Here is a 17,331-nt window from a genome sequence, read left to right as displayed (position 1 = left end):
TGGATTTATTAAATTGGATATCAGAAACTAGTTTAGACGCAGCATGAATTGTGTCATGACCCGCCTTGAACCCGAAGTGTTTATCCGGAATTATTTTGTTGTCCGCAGCCCACTTAGTCATATCCCTATTGATGATTTTCTCTAAAACTTTGCTGATACTCTTAAGAAGACTTATCGAAGGAAGATTGGACGGGTTGGAGTTGTCCTCACTCTTTTTCGGGAAAGGATAAACCACAGTGGCCTTAAACTGCACTGGATAATACGCATTATTGAAGAGTGTGGTGTAAATGTCAATTGCCTCCATCGGTTAATGTCTTAGCACAAAGTTGGATATACTATCGACATCTGCTGACTTTTTGTTTTTTATTGAGTTGAAGATGATCTGAAGCTCAACCTTCGTCACTAACAAGGTAAAAGTAAATACGAAGGTAAAAGTGATTAATTAAGGCTCTGATTTCCAGATCGTGGTGGGGGCGAATGCTAACATTAACTCTGTACACTTGCTGGAAAGCAGCTCCCACCGCCTATATACTATTTCCTTCGGGTCTTCAATTATGTAAAAGTCGTTGTTTGTTAAAGATGGCTTCTTTTGGACCTATTTGCACTGTCATAAGTAGGTCTCTGTTTTCTTCAGTTCTCTGGAGTATCAGACACGGAAGGTCATTATCGTTCTTTTTCCTGCATATCTTTTAGGGAACATTCTGGAATTAACTGACCGGATCTTGCGGTCCCAGTACTTGTTAATTGATGACCTGTTGTTCTCCTTAATCAACAGATTGACATTTTTTATTGACGACTTCAGTGTCCTTATCTCCAAGTCACGTGGGTCTGTAAGTTGTCTGCATAAGTTCTTGAGTCTTGTTAGTAAGCCACTCTTTTGCCTACGTATAGTACGTCTATAGTTGCGTTTCTGTTGGCATCCATTTGATCCCGTTCTTTGAAATTTGGTATTGTCCGTTCCGTCGTTAGTTTTATTGTTTCATCCATCTGTTGTAAATGTTGGTCAATTTCTGTATTTGTCAGGTTTCTGTTGTTTGGTGGGGCTATGTCACTCGTACGAAGCTCTTTCGCTAAGGCGTTGGTGAAACGAGGCCAACGCATCATTATTGTAATTGTAAGAGTGCGTTACAACGTGTCCCTCCTACTCCACTCGTTCGTTTGGAATCTGCCAACTGCGACGGTCTCAATGAATTCTTCAGGAACTTTATCTGGTCACTATGCTTCCTCGGTAGTGACGTGGATTCCAGCGCAGATATGGTTACAAATTTAATTATTTGTGGAATGAGAACTTTTATCCCGAACATTGTAAAATCTATCAAACCCAAAGAGAACTCATGATTTGATTCGAGCTGTTAAGAGGTTATTAGGATCAGAGATGTAAGTTTCCGTTGTTACAAAGCCAACCCGATTGAGGAAAACCGGAATAAGGTCAAACAAGCTAGAAAGATATGTAATGGTCATATTCGTCGAAACAAATTTTTGCATGATCAGAAATTAAGGCAAAAAATACTACAATGTTCCAAAGATAATAAACATTTCTGGTCATTTATAAAAAACGTACGAAACACCACGTCATTATCGGTTCCAACGCTAATCCACAATGACACTCCCTATGTAAGCTCGATTAATAAAGTCAATTTGCTTGCAGCACATTTTGCTGTTAGTTCGACGGTAGCGGATAGTGTCATGAGTCCTCCTGTTCTTGAGAGCGTAACTGATTCTATAGGACGAATCTTCTTTCGCACTTGTGCAGTTGCAAGAGTACTGAAAGACCTTGACATACACAAATCCGCTGCCCCGGATAGTATCTCCCCAATTGTTCTGAAGAGGTGTTCTTTATTGCTGGCAAAACCACTGCGTAAACTTTTCCATCTTTCCTACTCTACAGGTCTCTTTCCGAGCGGATGGAAAATAGCATTTGTCCAGCATGTCCCTAAAAAAGGCGAATCCTCCTCTCCCTCTAACTATCGTCCAATAGCACTGAAGTCCCTTCTTTCAAAGGTCATGGAAACGCTGATTTATTATCAGCTTAAGAAATATCTCGAAGAACGGAAGCTTCTTAATGACCGACAGTATGGTTTTCGTAGCAATAAGTCCACTGGTGATCTCTTGGTGCATCTCACCGAACAGTGGAACAAATCTTTACATCGTTTTGGCGAAAGTAAGATTATTGCACTTAATATTTCAATAGCATTTGACAGAGTTTGGCACCAAGCTCTGTTATCGAAAACACGTGCTTTTGGTATTGATGAATATCTTCCTCGTTGGATTGGAAATTACCTTTTTAACCGCTCAATACAAGTTGTATTGGATGGTTACAAGTCCGAAATTCATAAAATAAATGCTGGTGTTTCCCAGGGCTCCGTTTTGTCTCCGGCACTCTTTCTTATATTTATAAATGATCTTATATCTGCCAATTCTAATCCATAAATCTGTTTCGCCGACGACATTACCCTCAGCTTCTCATACTCTTATAGATTCACATCCTTGTCCTTCGGATGTGGAACTTCAACGGCAGCGTATGATAAGCTCATCAAATTCTGATCTTGACAGCATTGTACAATGGGGAGTCGAAAATCGTGTAGAATTTAATGCTTCGAAAACTCAATGCTGTCTCCTGTCGTTAAAGCGTAACACAACCCCGATGCCACTATCTATGAGTGGCACTTGCATCCAAGAATCTAATCAATTGTCAGTACTTGGTATGTGCATCACAGATCAGCTTTTATAAAACGACCATATATTTGATATTGCCAAAAATGCTGCCAGGTGCTTAGGATTTCTCCGACGGTGCAAGAAATTTTTCACCCCTTCTGATCTGGCTGTAATTTACAAAGCCTTCATCCGTCCAAAGCTTGAATATAATTCGAATATCTCGACAGGCGCCCCTAAAACAAGTTTAAATCTCTTGGATACAATACAAAAAAGGGCTTTTAAAATGATAGGCGACAGAACTATAATCGAAACATTTACCCTTGAGCTCAATTTCGGGCGTACTGTCAAGAATAGAGATTCTTTCTTAAATCGCACATCGAGAATGTGAAATGCTTTAGCCTACTCTGTTTTTCCCTCAAATTTTGATTTTCAGAACTTTAATACCAATGTGCACTGGTATCTCCTTTTAAATGCTTCCCTTTTTTCTTAACGCTTTCACTGTGTTTAAATATAAACATATAAAGGGTACTAATAACACCTTGAGTGCCTGTAAATTATAAAAAAAAAATTATGTGTTTTCAAATCAGTAACCAATCATAAAGGTTTTTAAACAAAAATACCCTTTCGTTTTGGAATTGAGAACTATACGAATGTCTGGCAACTATAAGAATGGCTTTGAAGTTATTTAGGAATACAAAAAATTAATCTTTTTTCCCATATTGATTTGATTTCAAGACATTTTAGTCATTTTCGATAATGTTGGGTGGTAGTGTGAATTTAATGATATGAAGGAAATTATGACCTAATTTGTCAGGGCCGCACCAGGAGCTCATCAGACTTTCTACATTTGGGGTAATTTTGTTGAAGGTGCGAGAGTTTCTCCATTTATATTCGAAGAGAGTCTTTTAAAATATAAAGGAAATGAAAATACAGTGCGCCTATTTTTAATGTTTTCGGCTTTTTTTATGACTTCGGATACAATTTTTATTTCCTTATTTTACTTATTCGTACTTTGTTCTTTTTTTCCCAAACATAGGGTGAATTTATTTGTTCTCTTAATGCTAACGCGTTATTCTATACGGCAATGGAAAGTGATATAAACAAAAAGAATCTAACAAAATGCACATAAAATTTCAACACCACACAGGAAGATCGTAAAACTAATTTTGCCATCAAATAAATGTTCCGAAGAGGTATAAAAAATACAAAAAAACATGGAAAACGAACTTAAACCAACGGGAATGTAATTTTGTGTTTTTTTCTTTTTATTTATCATTGCAGTCAGAAAAGTTAAACTTTATAATATACGCTTTGATATGGTTGTTTTGATGGGAAAGGGGGGGGTGGATGGGAGCAAATGATCTACATGTTTTCTGTTTTTTGTATAAGGAATCAGTGACAATTAGTATAGATGTTAAGTTAAAAGCATTGTTAGGAAATCATTAAATATTTTATGTGTTTTATGTTTAACAAACGTTGTGTTAATTTTTAATTTTCTGTTTTTGTTCTTAGGAAAATAGAAATTTTGTTGAAATTTTGAAAAAGGTAAAAGTTCTAATGTGACTCAATGGTTTATGAGCATTAAACTTATATACATTTTGGAATTTGAAAATTTTACTTTCAACAAAAGAACAACGATTTAAATGAATATTTAATTTTATTACTCAAAATTTTTGGGTTTATTGCCCTATTAATGCACATAGGTAAATTTTCTAACACAGTTTTTTACTTAAAAAATGGATTTATGCACATACCTAATTAAACCAATTAAACAAATATATTGCTTTAAAGGTTGCTTAAAATTTGAAGCAATGAAATGTTTTAAATTTTTAAAATAAAATTAAAATTAATATAAAAACTTCATGTTTTTATCTTACTTCTTGCTGCCTTATTGAAATAGAAGAATTTAAACCTGGGAATATTTTAAAGCTTGACGGACTTAAAATTATTTATAAGTCTTTACTTATGGTTTTAGGATTGTATTTATTTCTTCGATTTTTTATTTTTGTGTGGGTTTTCAGCTCAAAGTGGTTTTCTCCGAAGGACAAAAGGTAAAATATCAAGGGTGTAATTATTTATTATTTTTCATGAATTTTTTTAGCAAAGTTAAAAATTAGTGTATCGCCTTTAAATCACATCAAATATATATTTTTTAATAATTGCTTTTTAAAATTTTTGTTATGGAACTTAGAGACCATGTGGATAAATTTAGTATATTTTTCAGAATGAAATAAGTCAGTTTCTTATGTGAAAACCGATACTCAATTGATGTGTGAAATTAGTTAACACCTTTATGACGAAGCGCTCGTTGTTAACGGTGACCATCTCACTAACGTACTATTCAAAAAAGTACGGACCAATTACGCCGTCGGCCCAAAATCCACTCCAAACGTTAACTTTTTGAGGATCCATTATTACCTGGTGAACCTAGCTTGGGTTAGTGTCGTCCTGTATACGTTAATTTTGCCTGTTAACCCAGCCATTCATCCAAAATCTTTAATCGTCAATCAAGATGATTTTTCGATCAAAATTGGGGTTCTCTTCCATACGATTCGAAGCGCAGTCAGCTAACAAACGGCGTAGTCTATGGTCATTAACTTTGAGCTCCTGGGTCATTTGGATCGTGTACGGGCCTATGCCCGACACAAAGTTCGCTAAGTTGCAGTCTGTGAAAGGCCGAGTTCTTCTTCACGACAGGGAATAGACTGCCTTAGGTTCTGTTGTACGTACGGGTGTTAGCTGATTGTTGAACCGTCTAAAATTTGGACATTAAACGTTGAAGAGTCTACTGCCGTATATTGGACGCAATGCGAATGAACGAATACTCATTCTCACGAGACGGTTTCTTCCGTACGGTTAAAATCCGTGAGACATTAATAGTAAACTGATAAAATTAACTAAAGCTTTCACACTGGACGGAGACGGGTTCTTTCCGAACGGAAGATTTAAAACAGCCGTCTCAACGAATGAAATATACGGCGACCGTGCCGGCACCGTCTTATCAGTGGCGTAAGTGACTACGTGAAAGCATTCACAATGTGTGAAACCAAAGTCCGTACGGAAAAAAATAGTACAGATTTTAACCGTACGAAAGAAACCGTCTCGTGTGAAAGAGATCTTAGGTCAGATCACAATGCACCAAACAAGACGTATTATTCTTACTAACGGTGATCGTTGTTTCCTTGTTGCCACAGACATTTATCTTCTTATGAGCAGCTAAACCCAATTGATCCAATCTTCATCATATTTTTTAATAACTGTTTTTTTTAAGTGACGATAAAATGAAAGCAATATTTTCACAATACTTTGTAACCAACTCTGTTATTTTATCTGTCAAACTTTTACTTGTTTTTAAAAATGTTGCAGTAATAAAAACAATGTTTTCTCTTACGTAATGCTGCCCATTTGCTTAAACTTCTCTTACAAGTATCAAATTAATTATGTTCAAAGTTTTCTTAAATTAACTACAAAAATAGTGGTTAATTCAATTTATACGTTGGTTTTGAAACATCCATTAAGGGCTCGAAATTTTTAACATCAACATTAGTCATCAATTAAACCTTAAACTAATAAAATTTGTATAGGCTGTCAACTGGGTTTTAATAAAAAGTATATAGGAACTTATTTCCAACGCAATTGTTACTTTCTTATATGAAGTATTTGTAATCAGTAAGATTTGTTGTATTAACTTTTTTGACAGGATAACTTGTTCATACTAAGAACAATAGTTTTGATTTTTTTTACTAAATTAAAAAAAAAATATTTAAAAAAATTAAAAAAAAAAAAAACTATTTTTAAGATTTGCTGGTTCTTCCAAAATATATTGTCTATTGCATTTTGAGAATACTTGACATGACAGTCAAAAAACAATTTAAAAAATAGGCTGGGATGCCCACACTGATAACTTCCGATCCCGTCTGTCGATTTGTCTTGCTTAAAAGTTTGTCTATACGTACTCGTATCAATTTTTACCAAATTTACGTACTATTTTTTGTAGATTTTATTTTTTATGAAAAAACGGATTGTTGGATTTTTATATAAAAATTACTGAATATCGAAAACAATATTTTCTGTGAAAAAAATAAGTTTGAAGCCAATACTTCTAATTTTTAAAAAGCTATTTGAGTCGAAAGTAAATGTTTACCAAGTTTTAGTATTGTTTTTTTTAGAGTTTTATTTTTTTGTAAAAAAATGTCAATTTGATTTTTTTTCAAAATTTTATCGAATGTTGAAAACAATATTTCTTATAAGATAAAATCAGTTTGAATCTAATATTTCAAATTTTTGAAAAGATATTTGAGTCGAAAATCATTTTTTACCAACTTTTGTTAATTTTGGTTTTTAATTTTTTGTAAGAAAACTGTCACTTCGTTTTTTTTTAAATTTTACTTAATGTTAACAACAATATTTTTAAAAGATAAAAGTAGTTTAAAGCAGCCAATACCTACAATTTTTGAAAAGATATTTGAGTCCAAAATGAATTTTTACCAACTTTAATTTTTTTTTTTTAGGTTTGTATTTTTTTTTAAAATAACTGTCAATTCGATTTTTCTCAACATTTTTCAGAATGTTAAAAACATTATTCTTCGTTGCACAAAATTGTTTTGAAAATTAAATCATATTTTAGTCGTAAAATTTTGGAGGTGACAAATTTTTTTTTTCAGTTTTTTTGATTTATAAAAAAAAACCATTAAATGGAATTAATTCAAGTCTCTAGCGCTTTTGGTTCGTAGGATATTTAAGGGTTAACCAAAATGTTCACCTTTTTTCAAACTGCTGTGGTAAAAAAAAACCACTAACGCAATTTTCTTGAGAGCCCTTTCTGCATCTTTCTGCCTTATTATCTGTACAACAAAATTTTAAATCGATATCTCTTCTGGTTCTTGAGCTATGGACAACAAAAAAAAAGTCGCGAACGTACGGACGTACGAACGTACGTACAAACGCACGCACAGACATCTTTCTAAAAATCTTTTATTTCGACTCTAGGGACCTTGAAACGTCAAGAAATGTCAAAATTTTCAATTTGACAAATCGCATCCATTACAATAACTTCCTATAAAAGTTAATATTCAAAACAGTATTTTGTGTGAGATAATTAATTTGAAGTCAATATCTTTCTTTGTTCTCCTAATATTTGAGTTGGAAACAAGTTCTTATCAGTTTTTTTGTTGGTTTTCGTGTTCCGATAAAGAAGTTGTCAGTTGCATTTTTCTAAGAAAATTAGATTAAAGTTAACAACAATTTTTCGCAGGAAAAAGTTTATTTCAAAATCACTTATTTAGAGAATTTTAGTCGAAATCCAATTCTTACCAATGTTAGTACCATTTATTGAAAATATGTATACCTTGTTTAAACAAATAAAGATTTACGATTTTTCTTAAAACAATATCTTACGTTAACAACAAAATTTAGCGCAGAATGAAATCATTTGAAAGCAAATTCATTTATTCACGAAATATCGAGAATGGAATATCAATTTTTATCAATTTTAATGGAAAACTGACCCTTGCATTTTTATATAAAATTTACTGAATGTCGAAAACTGTATTATCCATAAGAAAAAATTTAGTTTAAAATCAATACTTTTAGTTTTTGAAAAGATATTTTAGTCGATCAATTTTTTATCAACTTAATGTTTTATTGTATTCTGAGTTTAATTTTTAAGAAAAAAAACTGTCAATTCGATTTTTGTCCAAATTTTACAAGATTTCAAAAACACTGTTCTTGGTTGCATTAAAACGTACGGACGTACAAACGTGCCTACACACACACAAATACGCACAGATTTCTCTCTAAAAATATTTTATTTAGATTCGATCCCTAGAACGTCGAGAAAAGTGAAAAATTTCAATTGGACAAATCAAATCAAATGGGGTGGCGCAACAGTCCGTTGTGAACCAGGGCCTAGTGACTTACAACTCTCAACCATTCCTGTGTGCGAGCACTGTTGTCAGGAATGGAAGGGACTTACAATTTAAGGCCGAATCCGAACGGCTAGTTTGAGAAAGCACTTTTTCATGACAAGAATTACTCTTGAAGGATTTGTCAATTCCTCGCAAGAGGCAGTACCCGCGAAAATTATTTTTTAAATTAAGGTGGCACAGGCAGGGATTGAACCCAAGACCCCTTGCATGACAGTCCAACGCACTAACCATCATGCCACGGGTACTACCAATTGGACAAATCGGATTGATTATTTTTTATTTGCATTTTTGTAATACAAAATTATCTGAATATTTCTAAGAATTTTACAGAACGAAAAACCGTAATTTTTTATTATATTAAATTAGTAAAAAAATCGACATCAATTTTTTGGTAGAAATTGTTGTTGATTTTTTAAGTTCATTTTATTTAAATCACTATGGGTTCGTGAAATTTTTGGTCGACAACCAAATTTCAACTTTTTTTAAATTGCGCGGGTTGTTTTTCTATCTCTTGAATTTTTTTAAAGTCCTTTCTGCACATCTTGATGTTATTACTTTGAAAACAAAACTGTTTCTAAGTCAATATCTCTGCTAAGTTATGGAATATATATTATAAAACATTATCGGACGTTACAATTACTTGCAATAAGAAGTCGGAAAACAAACTAAAGCCAAAGGCTAAGTGCAGCAGATAATAATCTGGATTGTTTACCTCACTTATAGAATAATGTAGGTACATTATCCAAGCTCAGCTATACCATCTAAAAGAGAAGTTATACAACTGTAATTGATAGAAACATGATTTGTTTGTTTTAATCATCCCCACTGTAAAATATCGTTTATATAATTTTCTCCTTACATAGAACTATACTAAAAACCATAGATTCCTTCTTTTTTCTAACCTGGAAACATCATTACATCAGACTGATATAAAAATAAAAATATCTGAAGTCAGAAATTAATTTTCAGTTCCGTTTTATTTTGTTCATCAACAGTTATCGTCATTTTTAATTAAAATTTCAGAAAACATCCGATATCAGTTGTCAGTGATGCTTGGAGAAAGAGCAAAGGTGTTAACACACATCCTACAAAGGTATCTGCTACTCCTCTTTCTTCCTGCAGGATGGCACAAACTATACGTACGTAGACGTACGTTCAAAAGGATTCAGGGATCCAAAGATGAAGATTATTAACTTCGACTGAAAGCATTTTTTTGCTCTTTGCTCAGTTCTTTCTCAAAGTTATTATATGGCCTTAGGGATGGATACATGACCTGCATGTGGATGGACAGCTTTTTTAAAAAGAAAAGAAGTATTTTCTCGTATCTACCACGCCTTGCTTTTCATGAAATTTTAACTTTTCTGAAACATCACAGCACAAAAATGTGCTCACATGGAATTCCTAATTGGTTGCGCTGAAGCTAATTTTATAATAACAAAGCTAAGGACGCCTGCAGGTGGCAGAAAAAACACCACCATCCACCAATGGTTTGTACTCGTGTAAAGACTTACACATATGGAACAGTAGCAACAATATAAATAACATGGCCTTTTATTTAATTGTCCTGTCATCGTCCTTTATTTTTATTTTTTTTTTGTTGAAGATTTTTGTTTGTGTCTATCTATTAAAAAGCTCAGCAGTTAATTGTCTCTCCTTTTTTATTTTTGTTGAGCTAAGGCTTGGGGCTTGTAATTGTTGTCACTTATTTTGCTTGGGTTTTGTTTTATTTAAATTCTTTTAATTTTTTTTATAAAATGTTGAAAGTGGAATGTTAGAAAAAAGTTACTATTTTTTATTGGGTTTTTAGGTCACTAATTGGTTTAATTTCATTGAAATTTGTTTTTAAATTGAAGCCCACACATAAACTGTGAAGTATAATTTAAAAATTTAAATCATTAGATGAAGTAAAATCTAGTAAAAGAAATTGATTTAAATTGACTTACAATTTGTATTGCTAAAAACTTTAACAAAGTGTTAATATCAATATTTTGTGTGGCATAAATAATTTGAAGTCAATATCTTTCTTTGTTCTCCTTCTACTTCGTTTTTGAAAAGATATTTGATTTAATAGGTTTTTAAAAAAATACAATCCGATTTTTATCAAAATTTTACTGAACCAAAAAAATTGTATAAGATAAAATTAGTTTCAAGTCAAAATTTTAAATTAAAAAAAGAAATTAAAATCTAAAATCAATTTTTACCAACTTTTTGTAATGTTTTGTTTAGGTTTTTATTTTTGTTTAAAAAAAACTGTCGATTCGATTTTTCACAAAGTTTTACCAGATGTTAAAAAATCTTTCGTTGAGGAGAATAATTATTTTTCATATATAAAATCATTTTTTTTGTAAAATATTCGAGGTGAAAATTATTTTATTATCAATTTTTTTTATATATGAAAAAAACCGTTCGTTAACTTTTTTCTAAATTGTATTTCTTTGATACCACGTCAAAATATATAATATAAAATTTAATTTAATTTTCTAGAGTTATTGGTCCGTGAGATATTTTGTTTTTTTTTTTTACGAATCCTTTTCGTATTATCTATTTACAAAAATTATTATACTGGTTCTTGAAATATGGAAGACGAAAGAAGCCTCCCGGACACTTCTATCTTTTATGTAGATTCTAGAGGGCTTAAAACGACAGGAAATGTCTAAATTTTTCAGTTCGAAACATTTTACTGGTTACAATAACTTTGTTTCATTAAATTGCAATAAATAATTACCTCAACGGGTTTGAAGTCGTTTTCGTTTGCCGGAATAAGTGTATAGATATTTGCCAATGTTTCAAAGATTGAATATTTGCAAAGAGTCTGACTAACAGTAGAACATTGATATATGTTGAGACCAAAAACTGGGTTCGATTTGGCGAATTGAAAATTTTGAAATTTCTCGACGTTTTAATTTCCCTAGAGTCGAAATAAAAGATTGTTAGAAAGATGTTTGTGAGTGCGTGTACGTACGACGTTCGCGACGTTTTTTTCTTCGTCCATAGCTCAAAAAGCAGAACAGATATCGACTTCAAATAAATTTTGTTATGTATAGATAATAATGCACAAAGATGCAGAAAGGGCTCTCAAGAAAATTGTGATTGTGGTTTCTTTACATAGAGATTAAAAAAAGGTGAACATTTTAGTTAACCCTAACTATCTCATGAACCAATGATGCTAAAGATTTGAACTAAATTTTATACTATGTATTGTAACGGGATACCAAACCAGAATGTTTTTGAAAAAAAATCCAATAAATAAAATAAATTGAAAAAATTGTCACCTCAAAAATTTTATGAATGAAAAATGATTTCATCTCCAAAACAATTTTCGTGGAACGAAAAATAATCTTTTTAACATTTGGAAAATTTAAAAATTTAAAATCAAATCGACAGTTGTTTTTTATAAAAAATAAGTACTTAAAAAAAAACATTACTCAAAGTTGCTAAAATTTGAATATCGACTTTTACAAAAAAATAAAAACCTAAAAAAAATTAATAACAGTTAGTAAAAAATGATTTTCGACTCAAATATCTTTTTAAACCTTTGAGATAATTGCCTTAAACTACTTTTATCTTTTAAAAAATAAAATGTTGTTGTCAACATTCAGTAAAGATTTAGAAAAAATAGAATTGAAATAACTAAAGTTTGCACAAATTGATTTTCTAATCAAATATCCTTTCAAAAATTTAAGATTGCAACTAATTTTCACCATTAAAAAAATATCACTAAAACTTTGTTAAAATTTACTTACGGCGCAAATAATATATATTTGGGAATTGAAACCAAAATTGGTGGAGCTTTCACTTTTGAAAGAAAGGCATTTTTAGCAATATAAAAAGAAAATGTTCGTAATTTCAAACAATCTTATATTTCTACTATCTCTTACCAATTTGCTGAAATTAAAATCACGGATTGACTACTTTAACTTTTAAACAATCTTATAGGAGCAATGGTTCAATCTTACTTACTTACTTACTAAAGGTGGCGCTACAGTCCTGTGTGAACTAGGGCCTCACCCAACAAACTTCTCCATCTAGCTCGGTCCCTAGCTAGATGTCTCCAATTTCGCACTCCAAGTTGGGTGAGGTCACCTTCCACTTGTGCGCGCCACCTGATCCGCGGTCTTCCTCTACTGCGCTGTCCTGTGGGTGCGGATTCGAAGACTTTCCGGGCCGGAGCATTGGTTTCCATGCGCTCTACGTGACCCAGCCATCTTAGTCGTTGGACTTTTACTCTTCTTGCTAAGTCTGCGTCGCTGTACAGCCCGTACAGTTCGTCGTTCCATCTTCTCCTCCACTCCCCTTCGATGCATACGGGACCGTAGATCACACGAAGAACTTTTCTCTCGAAGCGACACAAGGTGCTTTCATCCGCTTTTGTCATGGTCCAGGCTTCTGCACCGTATAGCAGGACGGGGATGATGAGGGTCTTATATAGCAACACTTTGGTCCCTCAAGAGAGGACTTTACCACTCAATTGCTTTCTTAGTTTAGAGAAACAGCGGTTATCTCAGCGCTGGTGTTGTTTTCTGCGTTTACAGCGGAGCCTAGGTAGACGAAGTGCTTGACTACCTCAAAGTTACGTCTGTCGATTGTGACGTTTTGACCAAAACGTATGTGTTGTACGTCCTTTGTAGACGACAGCATGTACTTTGTTTTGCCCTCATTAACCGTTAAACCCATTTTTCCCGCCTCAGCCTCAATACTCACAAAAGCCCCATTGACATCACGCTGAGTTCTTCCGATTATGTCAATGTCATCAGCATATGCCAGTAATTGGACAGACTTTTGAAAGATAGTGCCTCTAGTGTTGACGTGTGAGCTCTGCACTATTCTTTTAAGAACGATGTTAAAAAAATCGCAAGACAGCGGATCACCCTGTCTAAAACCTTTTTTGACATCAAAAGGTTCTTTATGGAACAGCGTGAATTCTCCATTGTCATCCTGCACAAACGGACGAGTTTATCAGGGATGCCAAAACTAGACATGGCTCTATACAGCTCGTCCTTGTAGATGCTGTCATATGCGGCCTTGAAATCGATGAAAAGATGGTGGGTGTCGATTTGGTGTTCTCGAGTTTTTCCAGGATCTGCCGTAATGTGAATATTTGATCAACTTTGGACTTTCCTGGTCTAAAACCACACTGATAAGGACCTATCAGGTTGTTGACGATGGGCTTTAGACGTTCACATATTACGGCAGAGAAGATTTTATAGGCGATGTTAGGTAGACTTATTCCTCTATAGTTGGTGCAGTTTAGAGGGTCTCGTTTTTTCAGGATCGGGCAAACAATACTGAGGTTCCATTCATCGGGCATGTTTTCTTCCGACCATATCTTACAGATAAGTTGGTGCATGCTCCTTACCAACTTATCTCCAGCTGCTTTAAAGAGCTCGGCATTCAAGCCATCTGCTCCAGCGGCTTTATTAGACTTTAACTTAGATATGGCAATCTTTACTTCGTCTAAGTAGGGAGGACGGGATTGTTGGCTTTCGTTGTGTATATTGAATGGATCATCCTGCCTGATAGCGGAATTCAGTTCTTCGTCGCCGTTATACAGTCTGCAGAATTGGTCCTTTCATATCCTCAGCATTGACTGCGGTTCCACTATGATGTGTCCACTTTCGTCTTTGCAGCCTTCGGTTCTAGGTTTATGTACCTGTGAATTTCGTTTCACCTGTTCATAAAACTTTCGAACCTCATTCCTGCTCTTATACCTCTCAACATCCTCGACCGCACGCTTCTCATGCCCTCTCTTTTTCCTTCTAAAAAGTCGGCGTTCCTCTCGCCTCTTCTGTTCCATTGTCTTTTTAGGTTTTATTTCTTGTAAAAAAAACTAACAATTCGATTTGCAAGAAAAATATACAAGGTGTAAAAAATGTCAATCTTTAACGAATACAATTAGTATGTGTGTTTGTCTAATAAGGTTCTAAGTCCGTGGGTACGGGATACCATTTTCTCAAGAACCAGTGTAGATATCGACTAAATTGAGGGTGAGTGTTTTTTTTTAAAATACCGAAGGTACTTAAACGCTTACAAAGTCCTCTCTCTTAAAAAAATATGTTTAAATCTATGAACCCTCAAAACATCGTGAAATGCCAATAATTCATTTCGAAAAATCGGATCGATTAAGATTACTTCAAAAAAAATATATTTTTAACAATAAAAGACCCCAAAGTAAGAAGAACAATTTTAAAGAAAATTTAAGAAAATTTGAACTTTTGATTTTTTTACCAAAAATGTGGTTGGGGACATCAAATTAAAAAAGTGATTAAATCAGTATTTTTGTGTCATTCTCATTTAAATTGCATAATTGAACAGAAATTGAAATTTACCCTCAAAAATTTCACTTTCAAACCTTAAATAGAATAGTGGGTGATATAAAGGGATTTAACCATAATTTAAATGCTACACAAGCATTAAGGTAGGGCTACAAAAATTATATACCCACAATGAATAGATATCAATCAGTAATAATTGATTGATTCTGAAAGCACCAGAAATAAAATAAATTGTATCATAATTTTTTTTTTTTTAATTAAACCACAACCATGACGAAAACTCTTGACATAAATATCTACCATTAAAAAATTTAAAAAATCGCTTTCAATAATTCGCTTTTATATTAAATTAATAACATGGAAGAAACACAATTCAATAATGGGCAATATATTATTGCATTCGTACGAAGACTTAACCCTACGCCCTACTCCAACCCATAATCATCATCATCATCATCGTCAATAATTAAGGGATCACTCTTCACTCATCACTAAACCAATACTTCCCGGTTCAATGGCTTCAATCAATATGATACCCGTTCATGTTTAAACACAATTTAACCTCAGCACTGCAAATATGTATTTATAATATAATAATTGAAGAGTCTCAGCTGGCTCGCTTGGTGTTGCAGAAGTATAAAACTCTCCGCCTTAGAATTATAGAATTATAGTGTTATATCCACAGCACTTTGTATTGTGTACCTACAATTATTGCAAGTACCATATTGACTGACCCTTCCCCATCATGCATCGTCATTGTCATGAACTCTGTGCGATATGAAGCACACCCGCATTTTAAAGGCACATCATATACAAACCATAGGTTGTCCCGATTGAAATAAGCTGTCTGATAGAATACTAAACCAGCATAATGCATTAGGTACATGAAAGCAGAACCCTCCTCTCCAAAAACCTAAACATAGTGTCACCTCGAATAAATGCAATGCAATGGAATCCAAATCCACACAAAATATACTGCGTCCCTGATTTCCTCTAATGTTCTGGTCACATTATTAGAATCTATGAAAATCCCACCAAAAAATGGAAAGTCACGTTCGATTCCATCAGGCACTAGAAAGAGTGGCGGGAGAAGGTGGGGGTCAGACCAATAAACTTTAAAGGTTCCATCTCGCTTGACAATACCTATTCCGAGTTTCAATATCGTAGAAACTCTACCCTACCCATGCCATTGACATTGGAATTATCAATCACTTCCGCTGTTATACGAACGTATTCGTTCGTACGTATTATGCGAGCGTGAAAAACGAAATTTTCTAATTTAGGTATGCCAGGCCAGCTGGTTTCATATACATAGGTTTGCGTACGCCTTGATGATCTTTCCTATATCAAAATCGTGCATTTTAATGGGATTAGGTAGACTTCCTCCAGCGCAAACACATAACACAAGAGAGACAAACACGTACATATGTGCTGTGCCAGAGGTCAAAGAACCCCAAATTAATTACAATTCGCGTGACCCGGCCAAGTTCTTGAAAATATTTCCAAAGAAGAATTATTCTTCGCCTGGGGAGTGTTGCTTTTTCTTTGGTTTTCTTCTTTTTTTTGGTAGAATTTCAATTCGATTTGCGTTCAATTTTTGTTGAGCTACCGGCACGAACATTGATCAGGTGCGAACAAGTGGATCGTCGTCGTCCGTCCAGTCGTATCGGAGGCAAAATCAACCAAATTTATACTCTACTCACTCTCTGTAAAATTATTCTTGCGGGTTCAGAAGACATCTCAACGAACGGTGTAGGGTAGCGCAGAGGCGCAAAAGTGCGCCTTACTGCCAAATAGTTAGAGATGCCATTGGGCGGAGTGTTGACACCTCATTCTTTTTTGGTTTCATTTGTTAAGGAATTTTGAATTATTTCGATGGATATTTGTTATTTTATAAAGAAAAGTACCAATTTGTTTATTGAATTTGTGAGAACTATCTAAAGCTTTAAATTAAATGAAGAGTGAACATAATTGTCTTTCTGTTTTTTGTAAAGTTTGAGGGACCGTCAAGAAAAAATAGTACAACCTCATAGAAACAACAACTACCTAGTATTAAATAACGTTCAGTGGTTAGCCAGTTTTTTGAGCAGATATAACTTATTAAGCGGTCGCTTTTAAAAATTTGATAAGTAAAAAGTTTTAGATGTGAACATTGGTAAAAGTAGTTTTACAAAGGTTTGTCAATATCTAGTGGATCTTTGGAATAACATCATATAAACGAAAAAAAGAGGCTGGGATGCGAACCACACTGATAACTTTCCTTCACGCCTGTCGTACTCAAAATGTTTGTAGGTTTCCGTGTTTTGTTAAAAAAGTTGTAAGTTGTTCTTAAAAATTTAAAAATTAAAAACACTTTTTTGCATGTAATGAAATAGTTTGATTTCCAAATATATTTTATTAAAAGAGATTTGCAGTCGAAAACCAATTTTCACCAATTTAAGTAGCATTAATTAAAAGTTGGTATTTCTTATATAAAT

This window comes from Eupeodes corollae, chromosome 1, assembly GCF_945859685.1.
Source record: "Eupeodes corollae chromosome 1, idEupCoro1.1, whole genome shotgun sequence".
Classification (NCBI taxonomy): domain Eukaryota; kingdom Metazoa; phylum Arthropoda; class Insecta; order Diptera; family Syrphidae; genus Eupeodes; species Eupeodes corollae.
This window is presented reverse-complemented; position numbering follows the sequence as displayed.